Consider the following 11,987-nt stretch of genomic DNA (forward strand, 5'->3'; position numbering starts at 1 on the left):
AAAACAACAGATGGTGCCTAAACCCAAGAAAGACACTCTTTCTACCATGTATCTCTATAGCCAAGGAAGCTGGGCCAGAATTTTCCCAGCAATTTATAAGCAACTGGCTTTTTCAGTAAATTTGAGTAGATGTTGGATCTACAATTTATCTGCTTGGAATCTGACTGCAGATCCACCAGAAAGAATTAAAAGATCAGATAGAATTACCACGACCTCATAGCAGCCTTCCAGTATCTGAAGGGGGGCTATAAGGATGCTGGGAATGGACTATTCATTAGGAACTGTAGTGACAGGACAAGGGCCAACGGGTTCAAACTTAAACAGGGGAAGTTTAGATTGGATATAAGGAAGAAATTCTTTACTGAGAGGGTGGTGAGGCACTGGAATGGGTTGCCCAGGGAAGTTGTGAATGCTCCATCCCTGGCAGTGCTCAAGGCCAGGCTGGACAGAGCCTTGGGTGACATGGTTTAGTGTGAGGTGTCCCTGCCATGGCAGGGGGGGTTGGAACTGGATGATCTTAAGGTCCTTTCCAACCCTAACTATTCTATGATTCTATGATTTTTCCTGTCAAAGTTTCCCCAAGGAAAACACAGTTCCTATCCAAATAAAATGACCTTGCAGTTTATTTACAAATTTGAAACACTGGGGATGTCCTTCATAAAAAAAGGCAAGCAATCTTTCAGATATTTTAAAGTGGGATTTTTCTGAGGGTTTTTTCCAGTGGATATTTTGCTGAGAAGAAATTTGCTAACAACTAGAACAATATGCAGAGAAAGAGGAAAAATAACTTTTGCCAATATTGTGTACAGTGTGCTAAACATAAAAAGGAAAGAAGCAAAATAAAAAGTAGTGCCATTACTTCAATAATCAGAACCTTTCCTTTAGCATATAAGAAATGACAAGTAAGAAAGTTTTAATATAGGAGAGGCTTTTTATTTGCATTTCTTAACAATAAGGGTGGTTTATACTCCACCTGGTGTCTTTTTTCACATCATCTTTTATGGGCTTCTCTCAGTGACAAGTACCTTTGTACAAAGGTTTCCTCCCCCTTTACCCCCCTTCTCTGGTTCTAAGTCTCTAGCAGGCTTCAGCATACAAACACAATGGGACCATTGAAAGGAAGACAGTGGGACACCTCCTTTGATCTTGTGTTCTAATAACTAGTGCATGTTTGTGTCCAAAAACAATGTTCCAAGGCTGTGAGGACTGCTGCTGCCTAAAAGAATACTCGTTGCAGGGGTGGTAGAATAGTAAACTGTATTCAGGAGAGTAAAGTACTGGCCAGTAATGTAAACAGCAGACTGTAAATTCAGCTAAATGCTTTGATGAATGAAGAGAGTCCCACTCCTGACAGCTGACAACATGGGCAACATAGGTCTGCTCAAAGCCTGGCACTGAGAGTCACCATTCAATCACACAATTCCTTATTACTTTTCATATCCGTTCTAGAGGCTACTCATTGCACGTGGACAAGAGAAATGTGTCTTGCATTAAAGCAAATGGCTGCTGCCAAGTAAGGCAGCTGAGCTCCTCCACTCTACTGCTGCTTGCTCAGTGTTGTGGAGGTCTTTTAAGCCACAAGAAGCTGGACTTTTTTTTCATTTTTCATTTTGTAACTTGCTTATATTTCTACGAAAAGGGTCTGGAAAAAATGATTGGCATGCAAACAGAATAAGACCAGTCAGATCTCGCACTTGGAGCAAGCTGCTGGTGTAAAGTCACTTCTGACGAAGCGGCAACCCACAGTGAGGAGTGGAGAAAGGAGAGGGAAAGACAGCTTGAAATAGCTGTCCTGTTATTTACAGCTATGGCTTGGTAAAGTCTTACACACTTAGTTATATTGTCACATGTTGACAAAGCTTGGAAAGATAATATAAGAATCAGGATCTGCACCTATGTTTTATATTTAGTTTCCATCTCTGGAACCAGCAGATTTGAAACTAGAGTTTGATGGACATCCAGGCCCGATGTTCACTACGATAGCCTTTGCAAAACTCTCATGAAGCATGAAAGGCTTGAATTTTCAATGTGTGTTGGTTCAGCACAGCACTTGTATGTTAGTTTTGCATGGTTTTTTTAAAATAAGCATAAAGTTTGTTGAAGATTTTTTGCTATAGTAAGCAGGGTCGGTGCTTACAAATAAGTAAGTGTAACAAGTGTTTAACTTAAGAGATATCCAAAAAGGGTGAAAAATGTTAGTAAAGCTATCTTTTAAGCTCTATGTGAATTATAACAATTCCAAAATGTTTTGGAAAACTCACTTGTACCCATATCATACTGCAAAAGAAAATTTCACTCTAAAGAAATACACCTGGCCCACCATGTCACTGTACAAATCTGGCACCAGTAACTTGCCACAAGTATTTGTCATTCTAAAATAAACTTGGCTGTAAAAAAATTCCACCTTCTGAACATTAAGATATGGCAAAATAAACCTGCAGGTCTATTTTTAAGTTGCTTTCATGTGGAATCCTTTACTCCTACTGATTTTCCCTACAGATACTCTGTGCACACTAAGGAATGGTGTTGATGCAAAGCTTGTGATGCAGCAACTGATAGAGGTGAGGAGCCATTCTCCATTTTAGGCTGTGTGTTTCTGCTCCAGTGGACACAGAGCAGACCCTCGCTGCCCGTAGCCAAGAGACAGTCTTGGTGATGAATAACACAAAACTTAACTTAAACAGAAAAGAGCCAAACCATTAACTATAGGTTCTCTGTAACTTCATCCAAGGGGGACAGAAAGTATGGGCCTGGCACAGTGCTGTTTGTGCAGCCTACCGAAGTTGAACTAGAAATAGACTTGTTTCAGGCACAGACCTAAGGAGGTGGAGGCATGCAGCAGAAGGACAGAAATCCTTAGCATTGCCTAGCACCACAGACACCCACGCCATGTGATGGACACAAACTGAGCCCTGTGTGCAACAAATTCCTTGCAAGAACAGAAATCATTAGAGCAGTTCAACTACATTGGTGCAATCCGCACAGTACAAACAGCTTGATTTAAATGGCCTTTGTTCTTTACCTGTATTCTCTAAACATTGCTGTGAAAAGCAGCTTTATTTTCAAAACTCACTTAAGCTTTTCTTACAAGATGCATCCAATGAAACCAGAAGACTGACTCACAGAGATAAGGCACTATCTTAAATGAGCTTCAAATCAAAGTCGTCTTTGCTCCTACAAGGAAACTTCTGGAGTCCTGGCAGATGTACAGATAAGAGATGACCAAATATACTCTTTGAACACTTAATTTATACTTCTCTGTTTTGTTGGGGGTCTTTTACCAGTAACTGTCAGTGTTACAAGAGTTTGCATGTACCCAGCACATTGCACATTGATCTTGTGTGCTGTGTACGTGGCCTTTTCACCATACTTCTGCGACATTTTTTTATGGCATTAATGACATAATTATTGCATTCAGATAGGCGGCACTAGTTTGAATGAAGATAACCCATGGAGATCCACTTTGCTGCTCTGTTCCACACGGTGTCCTTTTGCGTTGTGTATTTTCAAGTACATGACAGAAGCTACAGGAATTCTGGGATTTGCATAAACCTAACAAGCCCCCAATTCTTCTCCTGGCATTCAGTAATTTTGCCGTGGTGGTTTTGAACAAGTGCCAAACCATGTCTAACTGAGGCGGCACTTCAGCCAGCATCCTGCAAAGACAGGGTACATCATAGCAGGCCTTCCCTTTTGCCTCTGTTCTGTCAGCAGAAGGTCAGACAAGCAAAAGACCTCCAGCACATTAATCACACACCCTGTGCTTCCTCCCAGCATTACTTGCTGCCCTCACCGATGGGACTTCCTTGTCATGTCTTAAGAGTCTCTTTCTCCGTAGGACTCCTTCAGTATTTTGAGGCAGTTACAGGACTGTGGGCTAGATCACTGAATCTAATACTGTCTTCATGCAATAATAACCCAATCTCTTTTGTTTTCAACCACATTTAGATTTTAAAAAATTCAAATTCCTGAAAACATACAAAGTAGAATTCATTTCTCTCTACAGTCAATGAAGAGAAATAGGAGGCCCTTATGACCTATTTTATATATCTATATAAAGCTGAGATGAAACATATTCTAAAAGTACCTATTAGGACATGATTTGTTTCATCTTAATATAGTAGGTCAGATGAAATGGCTAGTCCCCTCCTTTGGCTACAAGGGGAGACTAAGTAACTAAATCAAGTGAAAATCCTGTAGGCAGTTAAAGTTGGGTGAGATGCATCCCATTCCCTGTATATGGTGTAAGACTTAAGGTTTCTTTTTCTCTGGTCTTCGAGAACGAGATGTTTGGGGTTTTTTAACACAAAAATATAATACCCTGCATGCTGCACACTGCAAAACATCTAGGAGATCGGAGGGAACAAACTGCTACTAAGCTGAACAAGGCTCAAGTGAGCGTAGGTAAAAGCCTAAGAGATCGTACCTTTGCCATAACACAAAAGACAGACAATGTGTAAGTTACACGTGTTAAGCCAATTCGTGTACATGTACTTGTGGCTGTTATGGAATGTTTTAAGGTGTTTTTTGTGTTTCTGCAAGGTTTAAGAATGTCACCATAGAAAGTTTCAGTAGCATAAAAACTACTGCATCAATAAAATCCTTTCTAATTGCTCTGATCTTAGGGTCTTCTCTAAACAGCCCTCTTGTGCAAACAGGAACAGCACTGTCCAGCAATCTGACTAACCACTCCTATCAACCTCCAGCAGACAAAATGCATGAAAGACCAGCTATGTCATCTCTAGTCCTCTAATATTCCCAGACAATTGAACAGTGGGAGTACCCTAGCTTACATAGATAGGCTCAAGGAAAGATTGGGCAAAGCAACACAAGGGAGATCAACTGAGTTTGTAAATACATAGAAGCCATCTAGAATTCAAGAATCCTCTGAATTACAACTTGCTAGAGACTACGATATGACTGAGTGGAAGTATCATGATATGTTAACTCTATTATTACATTCTTCCACAGGCATCTGCTTTTGGTCACTTTCAAAGACGATCATCCTGCACAGCAACTCTTAAACTATCTACCTTAACATGAGCGTTTGAGACCAATTGAAGAAGTTCAATTAGTATTGCCCCCATTCCTGCACCAAGTTCAATTAAGTCACTGAGCTGGTCTGGAGACGCCTTACTGATTTCAAGACACCCATGAGGCACAATTCATCCTCTTTATGTCTGAGTAGCTGTACAATAATATTCACATTATTAAAATAAAATCTTGTTTCATAAGGCAGTTTCCTTATATGTTCTGAGTATTTCCTACTGAGAGTGGGAAGGCATTAATAAAACTGGATTTAAAATTCCAAAAATCAGCATAAATCTCTATGGAAAAAGAATATGTTTCAGCTATACCCTGCTGATTATTCTTGAATACCCTATAGTTTCCCACAAATTCTTTTCTGTAGCACAAACCAATGAGATGGATAATGTAACTTTTGTTTATAAATTCCATATTCTCTTTATTATAAAGCCTTATATTTTAATAACTAATCTTTCACACAATTAAAATGTATACTCAGAATTATGGCATCTGGGCAAATAGTTAAGAAGTTTAAATATATCACTCTTAAATCATATCAAACAGGATTAACAACCTAAAAGATAACCTAGCCTCATCCTGGTCATTAATGCAGATGATAAAGAGTATTTGGCTCCTGTATAGGTTCGTTGCATACCCTGATGATGACCGGCCTCCAGCCGGACTTTGTACTGCTGATCACAAGACTGTGAGCACTTCAGCCAGTTTTCAGTCCATATCCCTGTCTACTCATCTAGACTGTTCTTCATCAGTTTGTCAGTAAGGATGTTATGTTAGTGTCAAAAGTTTTACTGAGGTCGAGATAAACAATATTTGCTGCAACATCCACCTTTCATATAGAAGGCTACCAGGTTTGCCAGGGATTATTTCCCACTTTCATAAATCAGTGCTGACCACTCCTGGTCACCTTCTGTCTGTGGCATGGTTGGAGATGGTTTCCAAGATTATTTGCTCCATTATCTTCTCTGGGATCAAGGTGAAACTGACTCGCCTGTAATTTCTCAGAACCTGCTTTTTGCCCTCCTTGCAGATGAGAGTGACATTTGCTCTATTTTAGTCCTCAAGAACTCCCCCCAGTAGCCATGACCTTTCAAAGATAAATGTGGCTCAATACTCAGTGGCCTCACAGTGATATCAGCCAGCTTCTTTGTGAGTGCATCCCGTCAGCTCCCATGGACTTGTGTATATCCATTTTATTTAAATGCTGCTTAATCCTGCCATTCTTCCACTGACGGTGTCATCATTACTTCAGACTTTCTCACTGGACTCAGGAACCAGGAATTCCTGAAGATTTGTCTTACCAGTAGAGACCAAGACAAAGAGGTCACTGAGTACCTTAGCCTTCTCTGTGTCCTCTGTCACCAGGTCTACCTCCTCATTCAGCAGACCCTCATTTTCCTTAGTGATACACTTGCAGAAGCCCTTCCTGTTGCCCTTCATATCCCTTGCCAGATTCAGCTCTTGGTGGGCTTTGTCTTTCCCAGCACCATCCTGATGTTGATGTGGGCTGCTAGAGGCTACGCTGTGGAACACACCTGGAATTTGTGCTTACAGGCAGTTATAACTTTAAGGTACCAATCTCAGAAGTAAACATGGAATGGTCTTTTGTGCACAAACTATCAGGAGACTGATTTTGCAAGGACCATGAAATATCCCATTTTCACTTTAGCAATTAGAAGAACTCAATGTGGTTCCCTGCATTTATTTTAAGCAAATATTACCAAAAAAATGTAAAAGTTTAAAAACTGCTACAGTGGTCCAAGCCTTTGTCAAGCTTATATAGTTGGGGTCAGAGCTGTGCAGTAGAAAGTGGATTTTCTGCTTTGTAGGAAATTCCACAAATATTTATTTTATTCCAAAGGAGGAAAAAAAACCTCTTGAAATTTTCATAATTTTTTAATGTTCTTTTGGTGTTCAAACTGATCATTGTGATTTTTAGGCTCTTACTATTACGAAGCAGTTTGTCTTCCTATCTTTAAATGAGCTAAAAAACTACTTTACAAGGTCAAAATATTTTATTCCAAAAATATAAAGAACTTCTGTTTCAAGTCTATTCAAATAGCCTGCTCTATATTTTTAATACACAGAAATGGTCAAAAGTGAAACATTCCTATAGATTGCCATTTTGCAATGAAAAGCTGTTCCACAATAAATTTTCTGACCAGCTCCGATTTGAAACATGAGTGAATACAGGGATTATATTTACAAGCGGTTTTGTATCTTCAATGATGTTACTCATCCCTTTCATCTCCTAAAGTGCAAAGATGACTCAGAAAATCATGATTGAAAGTCCAGGCCCTAGATATAACAAATATAATAATTATATTTATTTTATCATATTTTAAAGATTTAAGATATAATCTGAAGGAAAAAAAAAATCCAATTCTGCTTCATCTGCCTCTTTATTTACCTAAGTTTACCTTCCCAGTGATTTTAGTGAGGAAGGTACATTTTCATTTCAGAAGCATTTCAGTCTCTCTCTTCCAGTTTTGCTATAAAGGAAGAACATCTTGGTTTTGCCTGTTTCCTTTCCACACAGACTGCAGGGTGCCTCCAATTGTGCTAAACATTTTGGCTAGCTAGAGCCAGTTTGCCTTTATTTTATGGAAATGTTTACAGTTTCTTTGTTAGAATGCCAGGAATTCTTCCTCACGAAGTGGAAAAGTTAATAATACTTTGTTTGCTAATACTGAGTTATCAGTCACAACGTATAGCCTCCAGACTAACTCTGAACATGAACTCTGTCCCCATCAGATACTACAAATAACACAGACATAATAGTATTTAAAAGATAAAATAATAAAAGAGAAAACAAACCAAAAAGAATCTCAAATACATGTATTTCTCTTTTGGCTTTATAACTGTACTGTCCCTTTGAAGGCATCACATTTCATTACAGTGGAGCTTTCTGGTCCGACCTCACTTACAGAAAAGGCATATCCGTGAGTTCTTTCCTGTCTGTATTTGGCATAGATTTAGAGTATAGGATGAGCATCTGACCTTCAAAAAAATCTTAAATTCAGAATATATAAAACAGGCTGCTTAACCATTCTTCTTATTTCTAAAGGAGATTAAATGCAGTTGAAGAAACTACACTGCATTCAGAAACTGGACCCTTTGGAAGAAAGGGTGACATTTTCTCAAAAAGAAAAAGTCCACAGACTAGGACTTTTCAAATGTTTCAGTATAAAAGAGCCAAATATAAAGAGCAGGAAACCATTCTGTACTTTCAGAATAATGTGAAAAAGACAACCCAAGAGAGCTTTAATACCTGAAATGCTCTTAAATCCTAAAGAAAGACTTTTTGTAATACTATATCAAAAGGGGAAAGGGAAATAGCCCAACACAGTGCTTTCCTTTTTTTCAGCATGATATGGATGTGGAAAGTATGTTAATTCCTGTATTCTCAAAGGAAAACAAATTGCATAAACAGACAGACAGGAGAGGAAGAGAGCAGTATGTTTAAAATAATAGAAACCCACCACTCCTTTAAGCTGTTAGCTCTGAGAAGGCTCAGGCTGTGTGTCCAATCACAGGACCTACAGTTTATGCCAAGACTTGTTTCAGATGCATTCTGCACCAACTCTACCGAACACAAACACAATTAGAGCATTCAGCATCAGACAGTAGGAGACCCCCTTTGATGTTGGGATAAAATGAGGATATGCATGGTTTTGTCCAAAATGACAACCATCCCAGGTTTACTAATGGATATCTAATAGAAAAAGAGAACTTTATGATGCTCATTAATTACCAAACTGTCATGTGCTTCTGGCAGAAAGAAAGTAATCCTCTTCTCCAGATTAGACAGCCACCACAAAGGACTTCAAAGAACTTTCAGTCCCCTCCCCTGAGAACTGCCTTGCATAAACCTCACAGCACTAACCGTGCAAATTAAAAGAAGGGAGCAGTTGACAAACCCTTCCTGATACATGCGCAGTCTATTGCTGTTGGCAGTTCAGACACGAGCCCTTATTCTGCTGGCAGATGTGCACATTTTTTATACATAAAATGTGCTCTAAAATTCACACAAAACTTTACAAATTATTAGTAAACAATACTTTCCATTCTTGCTTTCAAGCCTGGAGATATTTGTGCTGAAGACCCTTTGGTGGCAATAAACATTCTTTTTTAAGAACATGAAAATGTGGAAGAAATACAGTTGAAAGTCTAGTTCTCAGAAATTTCCCTCAGATGCTTTTCTTAATAAGGAGTAGCTAAAATATTCCTGTTTCTGGCAATTCGCCACAATGAGTACAAAGAGCTACAGAGATCATCCAATATGAGAATGGATATGTTGGGAAGTATGAAGAACTTATAGCAATTCCCCCAGTTTTAAATGGTCAGACATTCATGGAGTTCGGGATTTCACTTTCAGAACAAATTCCTTTCCTTGCTCTTACACTTCTATAAACTCTATATGTTATTTTTCTTTCCCCGGGACTGAACTCTACAGACTTCAAAGTATGCAATGCATTTCATATATCTATGGTTGTCACCCAAATGCATGTATTTATGGCTGTTTTCACAAAGGTCTGAAATAGTGATAAAGTCTGAATTGTCCCTCAAGGAGCAGAGAGACAGGTACTTCTGATGTTTGGATGTCACATGAATGCTAGATGAGAGGACTGTGTTCTTGAACATATTTGCCTTGTGGTTTTTTATTGACCCATGTAGATTTCAATCACTCTACTGACAAGGTGAAAGACAATGAGCCCCATTATGATTTGGAATTTGAACATTCTCATTCAAAGGCCTTCCAAAGCAGCACTGGGTTAAAGTTGTGTGCCTTGGTGTTACTGGGCAGACCAAGGTTTTAGTGGTGCCTCACAAAATTTAAATTTAAATAAGGGCTTTCTCCAACCAATTTGACAGATTTTTTAGCACACAGTGATTGCCAGAGGCATACTGCTATCCAAACTATGTTTACCAAGAACATAAGAGTCTAGGGGAAGTAGTGTTGAGTAACAAATTGAACAAAGATTCATCAAAACCTGTTCCTTTGCTCATAGAACATTTCAAATAGCACCTCTTTGGTACATCATGATGAACCTTCAAAACCTTAAACTGCTTGAAAGATTCCTTCTTTCCCAAGTCATGAGTTTGCTGTTTCCTGGATTGATTTTTCAGTAACAACAAAATACCTGGGAGAAAAAATATTTACTTTTCCTTTTTTTATGAATAATTTAAGATCCTTGAAAACTCTAGAGCTGCATCAGAAACATGTATTCTGAACACATGACCATCCTAAGTCGCAGCTACGTATATGTAAAATAATAAATGATGCTGGCTGGAATTTTATTATTTAACAGTTTTTGTGAAAAGATTCCTCTTTTTTTGGGTAAAACACCAAAACATTTTAATGGATTTTTTTATTACTTTTTTTTTTTAATACTATAGAAAGATCAAGAACGTAGAAAATAATGCCAGCATAAAACTGGAAAAGATGGAATTATGCCCTAGAATTCTTTCTTTTTTCAGCTTCCACTGATTTGACTTGAGGACCAAAAATGTATTTCCTGATGGTCTTCACAGTTAAGCCCTTCATTGTTGCTTTTGCTCACTAAACATGTTCCTCTTCGGAGTATACTTTTTTTAAAATTTGTAATTACTAAGACCCTCAGCATTTCCAAATTGCCATGAGTAGGGCTCTGGCCTTCCTATCAGCTGTCCAGGAAGAGCATTTATAATAGACCCAGTTATAACTGATGAAATAAAAATCTAGTATTCGAACATGAGGCAGTCTATGTTTGGTCAGTTACAAGGAGGTCACCTGGTAGCTACCAACTCCAGCTCTAGACCATGGAAATAAGCGACTGCCCTACACAGAGGGAAAGGCAAGCACCACTCATACTGAGAAGTAAAATGAAATATTATCATAACCACGAAAATATTAGAGTTCTATTGTGCTACAGAAACCTTCCTGATTGTATCTCTACAGATTCTTTCTTTCCTTCCCAGAAGAACCTTTAAAAATACCCCTTCATGTACAGCCTTGTGCTTGATGCACTACTTCTGTGTAATCTGCTATTTTCTCTAGGATAAAGCCATCAAAACTTATCTTAAATTATTATTAAAAACCAGAAAGGGTACAGACCAAGTGTCTTGATTAGATTGTAATTTTGCTAGAGATGACTAGAGCTTGCAGGTTGAACAGTCACAGAACTTTCTTTTCTACCACTACAGCTGACAATCCAATGCCCAACCTCACTTTGTACTTGCAATTCAGGTGATGCAAAAAGGTATGGCACAATCTTTGACACAACACCCCCTATTAAGAACATCCTCCTCACCCTCTTCCCCAAACATTAAAAGCCAGCCAAGAAACATACAGTCAAGAGTAAGTCACTCCCAACTCCATTTCTTAGATGTACTTTTCTGAGGTAAGACCTTTCTTGGGTAGATGAACAAAAGCAATGCACCATTCTGCTAAAGTGAGGCAGTCATTCTACTTTCCCCATCATACAGCTATAACTTTGGTCACAATAAGACCAAAATCACAGTTAATTCATAAATGTGCATGTTTCTGTAGACAGGCACCAACTTTCAGCATACGCCCACAGAAATGTGACTTCATTTGTTGGCCATTTGCTCTGATGAACATAATGGAGAACTCTTATTTCAGAAAACTCTGGTTGGCACCAGACAAACAAGTCATTCTACTGAGTGTGAGATAATTTCCATTAGTTTTTCTTTGGTTAAGTGACAGCTGAAAAAAAAGAAGCCCTGGAAAAACTTGGGAATGAACTGATCCTTGCAGGCAGAAACTGAATTGGGGTTCAATATAAAAATGCAATGAGAGAAGGGTTTGTACTGGATTTTTGTGCTGCATCTTTGAGTATGAGAAAGAAGCAGTGAAAGAGCAAAGGAAGGCAGCAAAAAGAAATCCAAAGCAAACAGAGGTGACATGATCTGAGAAGAGTTGAAAAAAAAGAGTTTTAGAG

The sequence above is a fragment of the Psittacula echo genome (genome assembly GCF_963264785.1).
Source record: "Psittacula echo genome assembly, chromosome: Z".
Taxonomy (NCBI): Eukaryota; Metazoa; Chordata; class Aves; order Psittaciformes; family Psittacidae; genus Psittacula; species Psittacula echo.